Source organism: Callospermophilus lateralis, chromosome 2 (genome assembly GCF_048772815.1).
Source record: "Callospermophilus lateralis isolate mCalLat2 chromosome 2, mCalLat2.hap1, whole genome shotgun sequence".
NCBI classification, from domain to species: Eukaryota; Metazoa; Chordata; class Mammalia; order Rodentia; family Sciuridae; genus Callospermophilus; species Callospermophilus lateralis.
The window spans coordinates 149502984-149520912 of record NC_135306.1 but is presented as its reverse complement, the minus strand read 5'-3'; the positions used below and the strand labels follow the sequence as shown (position 1 = coordinate 149520912).

The window sequence follows — 17929 nt, the reverse complement described above, 5'->3', positions numbered from 1 at the left end:
ACCCCTGGACTTCACCCCTGCCATTCCGATTTGAGTGGGAGCAACACTAATAGTTTTTGTTTATTTTAAGTTCTCCCAGGTATTTTCAATGTAATGCCAAAGCTGAAAGACATCTCTTCAGAGCAGATATCTGACATTTAGGATTGTTTTGGAGACAACAGAAATTTATTATCTCAGAATTCTGGAGACGAGAAGTCAAAAGTCAAGATGTCAGTAGAGACAAACTCCCTCTAGACTCTTTGGAAGAATTCCTGGCCTATTATAGCTTCCGGTGGCTGCAAGTATTTCTTAGCTCATGGCTGCATAACTCATCTCTACCTCTGTCTTCAGGAGACCTTTTTCTCAATCTCCAGAACAGCGAAATGGAAGAAAACATAGGACATATTATGTAGGAGCATATGACATGGTGATTCTGAAGCTTCCCAGGACACACCACCCTCCTAGCACCTTGATGTAATTACCAAGCCAGCAGTTCCACCTTTGGTTTTTTAATTTTAGTTATTGCATTTTTATTTATAGAATTCTTTTTAATTCTTTTGAAAATTTCCTATAGTACTTTTCATTATTTCTTATTTTCTACAGAATTCTTCAAACTTGGTTTTTACTTTTTTTTAATCTATGGTCAGCATAATGTCTAAAATTTTTAAAAAAAATTTTTTTAGTTGTAAATGGACACAATGCCTTAATTTTTATGTGATGCTGAGGATCGAACCCAGTGTCTCACCCACACCAGGCAAGCGCTCTACCACAACCACAGCCTCCAGTGTCTAAAATTTTTATGGGTCAGTTCTTTCTTGTCTCTTGCTTTTTGTTGGATTCTGCTTATAGAATCTAGTTTCCTTGTGAGCCTTGTGTATTGGACACTATATTTGAAAAATCATTTGTGGGAATAAACTTAGACTTGCAAGAAACTTTATTTCTCTAGAGAGGATTTCACATGTGCCTGGTAGTTTGACTATTTTAAGTTTTGAAATTGTCTTCAGCTCTGATGACTCTATGTCAGCTGTAATTTCAGGTAAGATATTCCTCTTTTAGATTATCTACTCTGAGTGGTAGTTCTTTGGGATCCCAACATATTGTGAGAAGACTTTTCTTGTTAGATTGTCAACTTTGTTTAACCATGGGACTTTATTTTCTGTCTCATTGGCCTACTGGAGTTTCAAAATTAAAGTTCAGAATTTTTAGGATTGGTAAATGCTTTCAGGGCAAAAGCCACATTTTGTATAACTACCTCTCTGGGATAACATTTTCCCTTCACCTTTGCCCTGGTCACTTCTTACTGTTCTGTCATTTCCCCTCTGTAACTTAAAAGAAGGTTAAAAATGTTATTGAGCTTTGTTAATCATCTAGTAGCTGTAACATATGTCAAGTTAATCTACTAAGGTGTTTTTAAATGATTCTCATTTGAAGGACTCTCAGGTTGTTTCCATTTTTCTCTGGAATAACAACAACAATGAATATATTTGTGCATAAAGTTATTTTTGCCTTTTACATTAATCCATACATCTAAATTCTTGAGGGTACAATTACTGGGCAATTTTCTATAATATTTAAGATGTTTGATTTCCAAGAGTTTGAACCAGTTTTTTAGGGAATCAAACTGTGATCTTAATCTTTTTCTCTCTGTGACAGTAATATTATTATCTTTTAAAACCAAGTCCAATAAACTAGTCCTAGATACCTGAATAAAAAGCTCTTAGGCAGAAGATGGAGCTTTGTTTTAAAATATTACTCTTTTGCATAATTTATTTTAAATTCAACTTCATGCAATGAACGTTATTTCTATAGTGTATAGGTACCATTTCATGTATTCTGGACTCAGTAGTAAACAGGATAAACAAGCCCATTCCTTGCCCTTAAGAAGTCTTGGGTAACAGACAAATAATACATCATTGAAATATACTGTGATAACTGCTTTGCTGACAGTATTTCATAACACTATGAAACTGCAGAGGAGGGACACTAAATTCAGACTCTAAAGACTAAGGTAGGCAACTGAGAGGAAGGCTTAGCTAAAATTGGTAAGTCTTGAAGTCAGGTAGCCGAAATTCTCCTACTCTGGTCATTGTTTTTCAATAGTATTTGTATTTTCTGGGTCCTTTGCATTTCCATATAAATTTTAGAACAATTTCTACCCAAAATAGTCCATTGAGATTATGATTAGGATCATGTTAAATCTCTAGATCTATTTGGGGATAATTAACATCTTAAAAATATTGAGTTTTTCAGTCCATGAAAATGGTATATCTATTTTTAAAAGATTTTCCTAATTTCGCTTAGCAATAATATGTAGTTTTCAGTGTAAAGATCTTATAAGTCTTTTTTAAATATGTTTTTGTTGTAGATGGACACAATACCTTTATTAATTCATTTTTATGTGGTGCTGAGGATCAAACCCAGTGCCTCACATGTGCTAGGTGAGTACTCTACCACAGAGCCACAACCCCAACAGAGATCTTGTAAGTCTTAAATGTATTACTAAATATTTTATGCTTTTTTGTGCAAATGTAAATGTTTTTGTTTTTATAGCTTAGCTTGGACCTGAAGAAAATAAATAAGAGTTAGCAAATAAGGATATGGCATTCTAGGCAAAGGAAACAAAATAAGGATATTTGGATGCAGAAACCTAAACATGACAAATATCTGCTACAAGCACCTTTTGTGATGCTGACAGGGAGAAAACAGTACTGAGTAAATAAAACAAAAAGTTGAACTCTTTTTAAATTCCAGAGTCTATAACTCTATACCTAATAATGCAATGCTATATAGAAATATCTATTAGGTAGACACTCTTATCTAATAATAGAATAATAATATCTAATAAGTTGCTGAGTTAATTTAAGCTTATGGCGGGGGGTACCAGGGATTGAACCCAGGGAAACTTAACTGCTAAGCAACATTCCCAGCAACCTGCCTGTTTTAAAATTTTATTTTGAGACAGGATCTTGCTAAGTTGCTGAGGCTGGCTTTTGAATTTGTGATATTAACTAGTAATCCCAGCAGCTTTACCCTCCCAAGCTGCTGGGATTACAGATGTGCACCACCATGCCCAGCTTAGTTTAAGCTCTTTTGGAGAATAAATTTGAAGAACTTATGCTGCCTGACTTCAAGACTTACTAAAGTTGCATTGATCAAAAGTGTGTGGTACCAGCGTTAGAATAAACAAATAGATCAATGGAACAAAGTAAATGGCCCAGAAACAGACTCATAGTCCTTTGATTCTCAACAAAAGCATTAAAGCTAGCCAATTAGAAATGGGAAAAATATCTTGAACATATGTTGTTGAAACAACTGAGTATCCATCTGGGGGAAAAAATCAAATAGAAAAATTAATTTAAGACAGATCATTGAACCATACTAAAAGCTAAACTATAAAGCCTCTACAGAAGAAAACAAAATATCTTTGCTGTTAGGAAATAGGTAAAATGTTTCTTAGCATAGGGAAAGCATTAATCATGGAGACATAAAATTGATAAATCGCATTATTAAAATTAAAAATTCCACTCATTGAAAGACAGCCTTAAGACAATTTATTTGTTGGGTAACAGATTAGGGGAAAATGTTTTCAAAATATGTATCAAATAAAGAATTGCTATCAAGAATATATATGCAGGGTCTGAGGTTGTGGCTCAGTGGTAGAGTGATCCCCTAGCATGTATGAGGCACTGGGCTTAATCTTCAGCACCACATAAAAATAAAAGTATTAAAAAAAGAATATAAATGCAGAATTTCTACAAAACAATAATAAAAAAATAAAAGCAAACAGGGCGAGGATATGGCTCTTGTGGCTCAGTGATAGAGTACTTGGGTAACACGTGTGAAGCCTTGAGTTCAATCCCCAGCACTGCAAAACAAACAAACAAACAAAATCCACTACATCTTTTAATTACAAATGACAAAACATAGTTTAAACAGAAAACTGAGTTTTCCTATAAGTACAGTGTAAACATACTTAATACTATTGAACACCTAAAACTGGTTAAAGGGGCATATTTTACTGTTACATCTGTTTTCAAATATCTATTTTTGTATATAATTCAAATTTTTAAAAATTGAATTTATTTGCTATATGCCTGAGAAAGGGAGGGGAGAAACTAATGTCAGGTACCCCCTGGATCCTGACAGAAAGACTGTCTCCATCTTTCAGCTCCTCTTCTCTGTTTTCCCCCAATCTCCCCTATTTAATTTTCATAATAAGAGTTGTGATTGCACATCTCCAGGCAAACATCATCCTAGCTAGAAGCTCCCAAAGGAGAGAGAGGATTTCTCTCTGCTTCAGAAGATATAAATTTCAGGGAATGCTTGATCTACTTTAGGTCACATGCTCACTGTCCCTGTGGCCATGATGGGGAGGAAGGGAAAATGATGAATCATTTCATTAGAGTCATAGAATGGATCATGATGAGCAGTTTCTGAAAGGATGGGCAGTGTTCTGCTACTCAAAGAAGGGGAAAAGGAATTCTATACAGACAAGAAAAGCAGATGCCTTCCATTTTGACGGTTTTTTTTCCTTGACTTTAAACAAATTAGTTACCATCTATCAATCTCAATTCCTTCTAAAAGTCCTAATTCTCATTTGTGAACTCAGCAACTTTATATTTTTGTGTCATGCAATCTTTTTTTTTTACATTTTTCAAAATTTATTTATTCATTTTAATTAGGTATATATGACAGTAGAATGCATTTTGATTCATTGTATACAATTACAGCACAATTTTACATTTCTATGGTTGTACATGATGTAGTCTCACACCATGTGTACAGTCATACATGTACCCAGGGTAATGATGTCCATCTCATTCCACCATCTTTCCTGCTTCCATGCACCCTCCCTATCCTCCCTCCCCTTTGCCCAATCAAAGTTCCTCCATTTTTCCCATGCCTCCCACTGTGCAATCTTCTAAGTGATAGGATACAGTGATGAACAGATCATGCCACTCTTGTAGCATGAATGATTTCCCCTCTTATTAACAGCGACACATCATGGCATTTCCAGTTATCATCAGTGAAGAAACTTTTTGTTGTTATTGAAGGAAAATGTTAAATAAGTTTGTTACATTTGAAAGGTCAGAAGTAACCTTCCACTTTAAGTGATATACGAGTATTCTTTACCTAGAGCACCTTAATATATATGTGTGTCATTCTGAACTTCAAAAATTGTGAAGTGATTTATTTACTTCAATTCTGAATCTTCATTTTTCCGGTTTGTGTTCATTTTCTTTTCTGCATACCCGATAGCTCATTTTGAAAATTATGTTGCTTTCAGTTTAAGAAAATATCTTTGCACTTGGGGATACTATTGTTGTATGGTACTTTGTTCTCCTATCATTCTTTTTTGTCTGTGTTCTATTTATTCAGTTGAAAGAACCTGTAGTCAATTTCATATTCCTAACAGTGTTTTATTTCCTGATGAAATCAAAGATCCTCCTTCAATATAAAATGCAGACAGTATGATACATTGTAGACAAAGGGAAATTAAATCTGTTGCAACCAGCTCTTGGTGAGAGATTATGATTTTATGATGATATTCTCTCAGCCTGATATATCCTGGAAAGTTTCCAGGATTAGGAAAAAAAATGACTCATTTTGGATTCAAGGAAACAGGAAAAACACAAGTTATTTGATAAACTAAAAGATATGATTTTCCATAGATTTTATTGTTGAAAATTTCTATGTAAATCATAAATTGGAACAATTTATACACATATATACATAATTATGTTGCATATATGTATATTATATGATGTTTGTACACTCAAAAATTTTATCTTTACTTTTTTTACCCACCTTTTGGTTAAAATTATCTGTGAGAATTGAAATGGCAAAAAGTATCAATTATGATTGTCTTTCAGCTGCATGTAACTAAAACCAAACTAAGTGGCTTGACAAAGAGAGATACATTTTCTTTTCTATTTAAATAATAAGAAGTTCCAAGAAAGGCATATCATATGCAGGTAGTAAAAGAAGGCTCCCAGTCTCTTTTTATCTTTCTGCTCCGTCTACCATGTGCTCTCACCCTCACAGTCAGAAGATGACTCTGCCATCTTCAGCCTTATGTCTGAATTGTAGACAAGACAGAGGGTGAAGGCAGATAGTACATATCAGCCAAGCCTGCCTGCGTCCCCCTGTTTTTCCCTGAGCCCCTCCCATATACTTTTCCTTATAACTCATTGCCCTGTACTGTGTCTGTGGATTACTATGAAATCAAGTTTTTGGCTGGTGCTGTTGCCTTGAGCAAAAGAGTGTTTCTCATGGTAAAGAAACAGAAAGAATGGGTATTTTGTAAGTAATTAGCAGAGTTGCCACAGGTGTCAATGGGGAAAAGAAGATGTGACTCAAGAGCTTGATAATCTACAAATTTTGTAGTGTATTGAAGAGTTTATCACAGTGACTGCTTTAGAAACTATAACATAGATCCTATGAAGTTAATGAGTTTATCAGTATCTGGTTCTGTAGCAAACAACAGCAATGGATTTCAACTTGGCACCGGGAGCCAGAGATGTCGATAAATTTTCATGAAAATATCTTATGGGGCAAATGCCACGAGAAATGTGTATTTTAAACTATTTTCTTCCAATTTTCCATTTTTTGTTTTTCTTTTTTATATTTTTTTCCTAAAATTACTATTGAAATAAGTTTCTTTCTTCTTATATCTTATAACCAAGAGTTGGCTTTTTGATCAGCTTTTGCCATATCAAATGGACAGAAGTTTCTATAACTTCTGCCATTGTACAGTTTCTTTGGTGGTTATTATTTCCATAAAATGTATTTTTTTTTCTGGAGTGGATTTTTTAAATCTATTAAAAAACAGATTGCAAGGAAAAAATTAGGGGCAGAACAAATTATATATTTAAAAAGACTTAAGAAGCTGGGTATGGTGTGCACACCTGTAATCCCAGCAGTTTAGGAGGCTGAGGCAGGAGGATTGAGAGTTCAAAGCCAGCCTCAGCAACAGTGAGCCACTAAGCAACTCAGTGAGACCCTGTCTCTAAATAAAATCCAAAACAGGGCTGGGGATGTGGCTTAGTGGTTGTGTGTCCCTGCGTTCAATCCCCAATACCCACTACCCCATCAAAAAAGAGACTTAAGAAACATGTCAACCAGCTACAATTTGTGAATCTTGTTTGATCCTGATTTAAAGAAATAAGACAACCTGGGAAATTTGGACATTAACAGGATATTTTATGATATTGATCAATTATTAATTTGAGGTATGATAATGATATTTTCAAGAGTCTTTATTTCTTATAAATACCTAAAATATTTACTTGAAATAATATGAGGTCTTGGATTTGCTTCAGAATATTTTGGAGATAGCCGGGCATTTGGGAGGCTGAAGCAGTAGGATTGCAAGTTTAAGGCCAGCTTTAGGAATTTAGCAAGGCCCTGTTTCAAAATTAAAAAAAAAAAAAAAAGGTTAGGGATGTGGTTCAGTGGTAAAAACACCCCTGGATTCAATCCCCAGTACCAAAAAAAAAAAAAAAAAAAAAATTCCTAGTGATAGGAGAAGTGGGTAGGGTTATAGAGGAAACAAAATTAGCTTTAATTATTGAAGCTAAGTGATAGATACATGGGAATTCATTATATAAGTTTTCTAAAAGAATATTCACAGTTTATTTTTTTCCCTTTCCCCAAATTAAACAATAAGATATGTACTTAAACTGGGTGTGGTGACACGTGCCTGTAAATCCGAGTGACTTAGGAGGCTGAGGAGGAGGATCACAAGTTTCAGGCCAGCCTTGGCAATTTAGTAAGATGCCGTCTCAAATTAAAAATGAATAAATAAATAAAAAGGGTTAGGGATGTAGCTCAGTGGTAAAGTATCCCTATGTTCAATTCCCTGTACCATAAAAATAAAACAAAACAAACAAACAAACAAAACACACACACACACACACACACATACACAAAGATGTACTAAAAAAAAAAAGGTTTGTCTCTGTCCTTCACAGTAAAAACCTTGTTGACAAAAGTTGCAATTCCATACAAGTGAGGTTTGACCTTCTAGGATTTTGTAATTCAGCAGAATGACTTGAGGACAAAATATACCATCACATGTCTGGGCAATGTTCAGAGTGGCCAGCTGTAGCGAAAGTGCAACCCAACCCATCTCTTCCCTGCCTGAAGAAACAGAGAAACAGAAACAAAAAGAGAACTGAGCACTCGACAATTCTTTGAGAACCATAAGCTGGAAAGGGAATTCTTGACATATTTTCCCTTGAGGATTGGGAATTTACCATTATAATGCTGGCCTTGGGTAACTTGGGGACTTTCTCCCCATTCACAAATTATTTGTGGTCTCTCTCAGGGGTGTATGTGAATGATAGTTCGCAGTACCCTTGCCTGGTTCTCTACTTTTATTTCCACAAGGTAAGCAATGGAGGCACAGAGTACAGTGTATCCTCCTGTTATCAATCTTGTTTCCCATTCCTTCTCAGGCAAGGTAAATAACTGAACTCTGGATTCAAATTCTGGTTCTGTTACTTTCTAACTCATTGGTCTTGGACAAATACTGAACTTCTTTGAAGTTCTCTAGCATGAGCTAACAATAAGTCTATTATAGGATTCTTGTAAGACTTTAATACTTTAACATAGGCATATATTTTGTCTGGCGTTTACCAACTGTCCAACAGTATCTTAGCTGCTGTCACATTGTTCTGTTTTTAAAAAATACGTTTTACTTTTAATTGACACGTGGTAATTGTACACATTTATGGGGTACTATGTGACATTCCAACTTATGTATATAATGTGTAATGGTAAGATCAGGATAATTAGACATCTATCACTTATCAGACATCATTTTTTGTTGGAAACATTCAGAATTCTATTAGTGATTTTGAAATAATCAATTTTTGTCATCCATTGTTATTAAATGGTCTATAGAACTTTAGAGTTATTACTCTTATCCAACCACGCCCCTGCACCTGTTAACCATACTTTCTCCATCTCCCTCCCCCACACACTTACCAGGCTCTGGTAATCACTATTCTAGTCTCACATTATCTGAAACCAACTTTTTAGCTTCCACATTAAAGTGAGAACATCTGGTATTTGTCTTTCTGTGCCTGAATTATTTCACTACCGTAATGTTCTTCAGTTCTATCCATTTTGCAGCAAATGACGGAATTTGGTTGTTTTATGGCCAAACATTATTCTAGTGTGTATATGTACTACATTTTTAAAATCCATTCATCCCTCAGTGGACACATAGGTGACTTCCATGTCTTGGCTATTGAGAATAGTATTACAAGAAACATATGAATGCAGATGTCTCTGTGATGTATTGATTTCTGTTCCTCTGGATATATACCCAGTAGTAGGATTGAAGGTTGATAGTTGTATTTCTAGTTTTTGTTTTTGAGGAAAGTCCATTATGGCTTTAATAACGTACATCCTTAATAACAGTGTATCATAATTCTCCCTTTACCACATACCTTGACAGCACTGATTATTCTTTGTTTTGTTGATAATAGCCATTCTAATTATAGTGAGAAGATTCTCACTGTTTTTTAAAAATATGTTAATTTTAGATGGACACAATACCTTTATTTCGTTTGTTTATTTTTATGTGGTGCTGAAGATTGAGCCCAGTGCTTCACACATGCTAGACAAGCTCTCTACCACTGAGCTACAACCCTAGCCCCCTCACTGTGATTTGGATTTGCATTTCCCTGATCATTAGCGATTTTGAATATTTTTTCATATACTTCTTGACCATTTGTATATCCTTTTTTGGCAAATGCCTATTCAAGTTATTTGCCCTTTGTTTGTTTGTTTGCTTCAGTACTGGGGATTGAACCCACGGCCTCATACATGCTAGGCAAGCACTCAACCAGTAAGCTACACCTAGCTATTTTATTTTTAGTTTGGATCTCACTAAGTTACCCAGACTGGCCTCGGACTTGCAAATCCCCCTGCTTCATCCTCCCAAGCATTTGCCCATTTTTAAATTACATGGGTTTTTTGTTTTTCCTTTTCTTTCCTCCTCCTCCTCCTCCTCCTCCTTCTTTTTTTTTTTTTTTTTTTTTGCTTTTGAATTATTTGAGTTACTTATATACTCCGTTTTTTAATTCCTTGTCAGATGAATAGCTTGAAAATATTTTCCTTCATTCTGTAGGTTGTCCCTACAAATGGTGTTCCATACATTTCATAGGCTTTTTCATTCTTTTAATTCTTTTCTTTTTCTGACTTGGTTATTTCAAAAGATCTGTCTTCAAGCTCTTTCATCTTTCTTTCATCTGCTTGATCAAGTCTGCTGTTGAGACTAAATTTAAAAAAAAAAAAAGAACCAAACAGAAATCTTGATTTCTTTTTCATAATCTCTCTTTGCTGAATTTGTCTTGCAGACCATGAATTGTGTTCCTGATTTCATTAAATTGTCTGCAATTCATCAATTTCCTTTCCTTTATGGTTAATCTAGAGAGTTATGTTCTTTTAGAAGCATCATGTTATCTTATATTTTCATGCTTCTTGTATTCCTATATTGATATCTGTGCATCTGCACATCAGTTGCTTCTACTGATTTTCTAGGGTGGCTTTCATAGGAAAAGACTGTCCTAATAATATGTCTTAGGGTTTTGGTTGGATAAACTGCATTGCATTGGCTTTGATTTCAGGTAGGTTTGTTTGCTTGTTTCTAAATTTTGTGTGTGTGTGTGTGTTGCTAGGGAATCAAACCCCAAACCCAAGGCATTGCCAGGTAGGTGCTTTAGTGTAATGTCTACATAGCTGCTTTAACTGTAATTAGTGTGTGTGATGTCTGTCATCTGCCAGTGTCTCAATGGCCTAGACTGCAAGGGTTGTGGAATTTCATCACCAACTAGGATGTAGCTCTTTTAGGTGGGGCAAGTTTGCTGGCAGCTCTGGGCACGATGTACCAGGCTTCAGGTTTGGGGTGTCCTTCATTATTAGTGGGATTGCAAGGAATTGAAGCAACCTAGCTGCTTCTCAGGGCCAGGGTTGGTGGGCAGAATCATCTGTCTACTTATCAAGGCCTCAGCAGGCTGAGGTTCTGAGAACAGGCTGCCCAGCTGCTTCTTGGGGTTGTAGGAGGATGGGCAGGACTGCCCAGCTCCTTCCCAGGCAACTCAACTGGCTATAGCACTCAGTATAGGCTGCTTGTCAGATTACTATAAAAAGTGAGATTATATAAATAAATCCTGTGAAAATTTGATTCTCTAAAACAAACAAACAAAACAAAGACCAATTTTATCATGTGTCATTTTAGCCATTGCCAGGTTTGCTCTAATTTTAATTATTTCTATAAATTGTATTTATTACAAATTAGAAAACAATAACTTGTACTCATTCCTTAATTATCCTTAAAAAACTTGTGAGAAGGGGGTTGACCAAAGAAGAATAGAGGTACTTTGGATTAGATAAGGGGAATGAAGGGAGGGGAGGGGCATGGAGATAGGAAGGACAGTAGAATGAGTTGAAAATTATTTCCCTATGGGCATATATGATTATACAACTGGTATAACTCTACATCATGTACAGCCAGAAGAATGAGAAGTTATACTCCATTTATGTATGATGTGTAAAAATGCATTCTACTATCATGTACAACTAATTAGAACAAATAAAAAAAGTAAAATTGGAAAAAAAGTAAAAAAACAACAAAAAATCTCCTGAGAAACCTTTTAGCAGGAAGTAACTGCAAACCTTAATTCAATTGGTTACAACCATAGGGGAACACACAATTTCTTGTGCAGAACACAGGAAATTCTGCATTGGGACCACTCCAGGATTGTTTTTATTCAATGGTTGAGAACTCTGTCATCCTCTACGTATCATCTTTAACCTCATACTTGCAAGATGCTACTACTACATTTTCAAGTATTACATTTTTAATATCAAACAGCAGAAAAGGATTGTGTGTTTCTTTTTATTAGCTAAGAAGTCTTTTTCAGAGATCCTTGGCAAATTTATATTCCAATCTAAATTGCCCAAATTAAACACAGCTTAATTAATCTCTGGCAAAGTGAATGAGACCACATGAGTGCCTTAGATCCATCATAATTCCCTCTTGGAGGACCAGAGCTAGAAGGCCTTGGGCAGAAAGAGGGAACCTACTCAAAAGTGGAGCTCTGTGGGGCTGGGATTTGTAACTTAGTGGTAGGGCACTTGTGTAGCACGCGCGAAGCACTGGGTTTGATCCCTAGTACTGCATACAAATAAACAAATAAAATAAAGGCATGTGTGTACCTACAACTAAAAATTTGTTTTTAAATGTAGAGTTCTGGAAGTACAGGAAAAGGAAGAAGTGGCAGATGGAGAAGCTCTAACAGTATCCTCTGGAGATGGAGAACGACAAGAAAAATAACAAAGGGAAGAGAGAGAGAAACATCAAAGATGAGAGTGAGAGACAGAAAGGACACACTCTCCTAAGCTCTTGAAGGCACAGTGGTATCGAAATATTCTAAGAAGACATAAGAATGTTATATCCGCCCATAAGAACCTCAAGAGAGGGGCCAGGGTTATGACTCAGTGGTAGAGCACTCGCCTTGCAAGGCCCTGGGTTCAATCCTCAGCACCACATAAAAATAAATAAATAAATAAAATAAAGTTATTGTGTACAACTACAAAAAAAAATTAATTAAAAAAAGGACCTCAAGAGAGAAAGGACTGGAGTTCACAAAGAAGTTAATTTGTGCTTACTTCTTATGTTTGACTGCATGAACCTTTACACTAAAGGAAGTAATAATTTGGCCTCATGAAGTACGTCTTCAAACAATTGGTATACACTGTCCCAAGAACAGTCCACTGTCTCCTGTGGTGTGCTCACTGAACAGTTGGAGAAATTGTTTTTTGTTTGATCTCAATCAGGGCAAAGTAAGCAAGAATGGAGCTCAGTGGACTACATGTTTATACATAAAACATTCCCTATTATCAAGAAATGGATATTCTTTGTCTGGAGTAGAATTCATTGAAATCCTCTATGAGTCACTTTTAAAGTTTTTTTTTTTTTTTATGAGGTCTTTAAAAACCTGAGGCAATCAAATCAAATAGCCTTAAAGTTTGGCAACAAGCCTCTTTTTAAACAGGTAGAGCCAGTTTCCCCCTCTCTTTAAGGTAAGCATGTAAAACGGTTAAAACTAACCACAAAGATTATAGTTTATTTGTTACACACATTCAAGATGAAAGAAAGGAAGTGGTCTCAGCAAGTCAGTTGGGGATAGCTCAAATTATGTATCTAGCCTTGCTGTATGATTTTTTTCTTTGTACAAGGCTTTTGGTTACCATGACAACTGGAGGCCTTAGGGAGAAAAGATTATTTTGACTGCTGGACTAAGAGACAGGAAGATTTGGGACAGGTGTAGAAACATGGTGTGGCTGGTTGATTCGGGTAAGGGAACAATGAGAGCTAGGGGGCTATGTGGATGTGTCTATACTAACCATTACATGTTATTTCATAGAGAAGACAGGCATGATGCTTAAGAAATACATAACAATACAGAGTACATGAGTAAGACATGCAGCACCTAAGGATCGGGGGGGCAAAAAACTTTGTGTAGCCACAGGGTTCCCTGGTTTTCCCAAACACTAATTCTGTGCCCTCATCCACAGAGTAGGAGTGTTGGATCCACCCAATGCATCAGCTAAGCAAGCAACAGCCCACCTTTATTCCACCGTGCTCCTTATTATGAATGCATATTGAAAAGATCAATCTTTGGGATTCCACCTCTTGGGTCCCCTTCTTCCTCTGGGAGAAGTCTTTTTTTTTTTTTTAATATTTATTTTTCAGTTTTTGGCCGACACAACATCTTTGTTTGTATGTGGTGCTGAGGATTGAACCCGGGCTGCACGCATGCCAGGCGAGCGCGCTACTGCTTGAGCCACATCCCCAGCCCTGGGAGAAGTCTTTTCTGCTGTCTTTTAATAAAGCCTCTACTTTCCACTCTAAAAGGAAAAAAAAAAAGAAAAGATCAATCTTTTAAACAATCGCTTTAGCAGTTCTTCTTGACAGCTCTTCTCTGAAATGAAGCTATCAGAGTCCCTAACTCCTAGAGCAACCTCAGGATATTGGGGTACATCATCTCCTACAGGAACACTGGGGATAGATGCTAACAACTGGCAAGCTGAGACTGACTTAAAAGGCAGCTATTGCTGCCTAAGTTGAAACTCCTATTGTTTGTAATACAGGTCCTCACATAGGATGCCCCCATAGCAATTAATTCTGTTTAATTCTGCCCTGAGTACATCTACCTTGTGGGGTCTAGTTGCCATTTGTATAGTTTTAGTATTGATTATGATTTCTACCTATTGTAGATGAAGAACTATCCTTCAATTTATATTTTGAAATTTATTTATTTATTTATATTGGGGATCAAATCCAGGGACACTCTACCATTGAGCTATATCCTCAGCCCTTTTTAATTTTTGTTTTGAGACAAGTTCTCTTTAAGTTGCCAAGGTTGGCCTCAAGCTGGCAGGTCCTCCTGCCTTAGCCTCCTGAGTTTTGGGATAACAGGCCTTTACCACAGTGCAGGCTTTTTTTGTTCTTCTATCTTTAAAATACATATTCATTACTTTCAATTGGTAACAATAATGACTTGAAGTAGGATAGAGCAATGTACTGTCCCCCAAAATAAGAAATGGAAAATTTATTGCTTAAAATTGATGATGACTCATTTGACCCTTGGGAACTCTTTCCTAATGAATCACTGACTTGAACTATGTCACTTAATTATTCTAAGTCTGCCTCTTTGTGTTATTTCCTCTACTTCCCTGACCTCATGTTGGTGAAAAGGGAGTTTGGTAATGTGTAACCTTTTGAAAAGTGCATTCATTATACAGCTCTTAGAACCATGTAATTTGAGCATTGTAATGTCGGCTTTTTATTTTGTTTGTTTCCACTTGTTCTCAGTTTTTTTATTCCTGAATGTTCTGCAGTCTCTCTTTATACATGCTTGAATTACAAGTATACACATAAAAATAAGGCAGCTTTATTACATGTTAAGACAAAGTTGTTGTGTTCCAGCTTTATTATAATAGCCCTGAAGAAAAACATTTTATTTCAAAAAGACTGAATATATTCCACTTCAGAAGAGTTTCAGTTAGTTAAATTTAGGCTGAAAAGCCTCAAGAGTAATTCTTCAACCCTATAGTATTTTTATTTATTAATGAGGTATATTTTCATTGTATTATGGCTTCACCTATTTAATACATTGTTTTTAATTAGTCAAACAAAAATAGATATGCATATTGGACTGCTTTTATTATATTTCATTAATTCTTTTTACTACCTTATGTCCTGCTTAAAATGATTTCATATTTGTTGACTCAGTATTGATGATTCATGTTTATCACACAGTTAATATGTGTATGTTTTACCTCTTGGAGCAGCAACCTGGTCATATGATCTGTCTTCTCCCCCAGAGCCCATCTGCTTTCTCTTATCACAGCATCCCTGCTTACATATATCACATGCTGTCTTTGACAAAAATTCATTCATTTACTGACCACCCAAAATATTCAAGACAAAACTATATGGTATATGCTGTGAGAAATATTTAAAAACCTACTAAATTATATAATGTTCTACAATTTTTTAAATTGTTGATGGAACTTTATTTTTATTTATTTATATGTGGTGCTGAGAATTGAACTCAGTGCCTCATTCATGCGAGGCAAGTACTCTATCATTGAGCTACAACCCCAGCCCTGTGTCTTAAAATTTTTAAAAAGTTTACAATATGCAGTGGGTAGAAAATAGTCAAAGAGGAGATAAAGTTCATTTAAGATGAAAGAATATTGACAGACAATTGGAAAGGAGGAGATTCATACACAAAGAGATGTGCAGAAGATAAGGTTCATCCTTCTCTCTCCTACAGTATCCTCTCTTCATCCAAAGCTTATTCCACCACATCGCCCTACCTCCTACCTGAATGAATGTGAGCTTTATAAGGACAGAGAGTTTTATTTATTTTGTTTAATTCTGCATTCAACGCAAATAATATTTAGCACCTAAGAGGAAATCACCATGTTATGAATTTCTGTTAAATAAATAAACGGAGGAATGAAAAGAGATAATGACATAAAAGGACTGGAGTCTCTGAACTCTGTCCACTCATTTTATGCCTCAAACATTGGCCAGTACAATTTGTTATAAACCTTTCAAAAAGTTTTAAGATCTCAGTTTATTATTTCTTTTACCATTGATCTTGGATTTTATTAAATAATTTTAAAATTTGAAAATCATAAAATATTTCATCAAAGAATGAAATTTTTAGTTAGTTTTGGTTCATTCTTTTGGTAACAGACCTTAAAGAAATAAGTATAATTCGACTTTGCAAATAATTCACAACTTGGTATGTTCTTTGCTGGGATTAACACTTCCCTTTCTTCATCTGTTCCAGCAGCTGGTACGAAACACCACAGACCAGGCAGCTTATAGACAGCAAAACTGTCCTGTTCACAGTTCTGAAGGTTGTGAAGTCCCAAATCAAAGTGCCAGCAAATTGGTGTCTGGTGAGGTTCCCATCTAAAGCACAGGGTGGAAGGGCTGAGGGGTCTCAGGCCTCCTTTATCAGGCACTAACACCCTTTGAAAGGCCTCTACTCCCATGGCCTGATCACCTGCTAGTATCATCACCTGTGGGATGGGGAATTCTACATAGGAATCTTGGGGGAAACACAAACATTAAGACCATAGCACCCTCCCACCCACATCATCATGCACAATTCAAAACAGAAACAATGACAGTTTTCATCTTACTCAATGGACTTCATAATCTTGCTCAGTAAAACTTAAATAACTTTAAGTTTTAAAGTGCATTTTGTTGCCAGAGAACTCAACCTTTTTTCCTCTTAAAGATTCCTCAGGCTGGGGTGGTAGCTCAGTGGTAGAGCACTTATTATTCCTATTAAGTTAATTCCTATTAACTTATTGATTCATTCTTGAAGCTGTAGGACAAAATTAACCACGAGACCAAAAAAAAGACTGGTTTATTTGCTGTAATTTGAACAGACCTGGTGAACTATCAGCCTTAGGCAGAAGACTGAAGAAAAAAAACAACATTGGAGGGTTTTATTAATGAAAAATAAAAGTTTTTAACTTATAGTCTATTAACAAAATTCACATAATAATGATTGTACAGTTCCTTCTTTGTAAATGTTACTCATTAAACTACTTCCATCTTTTATAGACATGGGTAAGCAGAAATACTTTAAAATCTTTCTGATAAATATATGGCTGCGCTGCATCCAGCTTGGATAGTGCTCTTCTGGATGGTGTATGTTCGGGCCAATTCCACGTCATGGTCAAGACCTACATCATGGTACTCAAGCTCTTTATCTCAACATTTCTTTATCACCTGAAGAAACTCCTCATATTTTTCAAGGTCCTCCTCCATCAGCATCCATCTGTTATAGTGATGTGCTGTGGACTCTTCCACCACCACAGAGCAGGCCATTGTTCCTTCTTTCCCCAGCAAAGCAGCCCCTGGCTGCCCCTGCCCCCAGTGCAAAGCCCAGCACGTTCCAAAAGGGCATGAGAATTTTTGGTCGGACCCTGAGGCACCCATCAGCTTGCTGAACTTTTTCAACTGGTTCTTTTCTTGATCCCACATTTTCCAAAGACCAGCCCTATGCTTGTCCTGTCCAGGATGGCCATCTGGCCTGCATGGATATGGTTTGCCCCATATTCACCTGCATAATTCACCAGGACTATTCAATCCATGGCCACAAAAATTGATGTTGCCTAAGGTCATTACAGAACTGTGAAACCTGACACTGATTCTTCCACAAGCTGGGAGGGGTCCTGGGCTCCGGTGAGCAGATACCACAAGGAGGGAACTGCCTCGCCTCTGCAAACCGCATCTCCCCATCTCCCAGATCACAAAAGCAGATACTATTTAGCTCAGCAGGCAATTATGCTTTTGGCAGGGACTATCAATTTATATTTTCAAAATTATGAGGTTGCT

At 36.2% G+C, this 17929-nt stretch overlaps 1 pseudogene; it reads right to left on the bottom strand.

Annotated features, from left to right (window-relative positions):
• Positions 1–17173: 17173 nt before the first annotated feature.
• Positions 17174–17734, bottom strand: LOC143391298 (NADPH-dependent 3-demethoxyubiquinone 3-hydroxylase, mitochondrial pseudogene; annotated as a pseudogene).
• Positions 17735–17929: the final 195 nt, after the last annotated feature.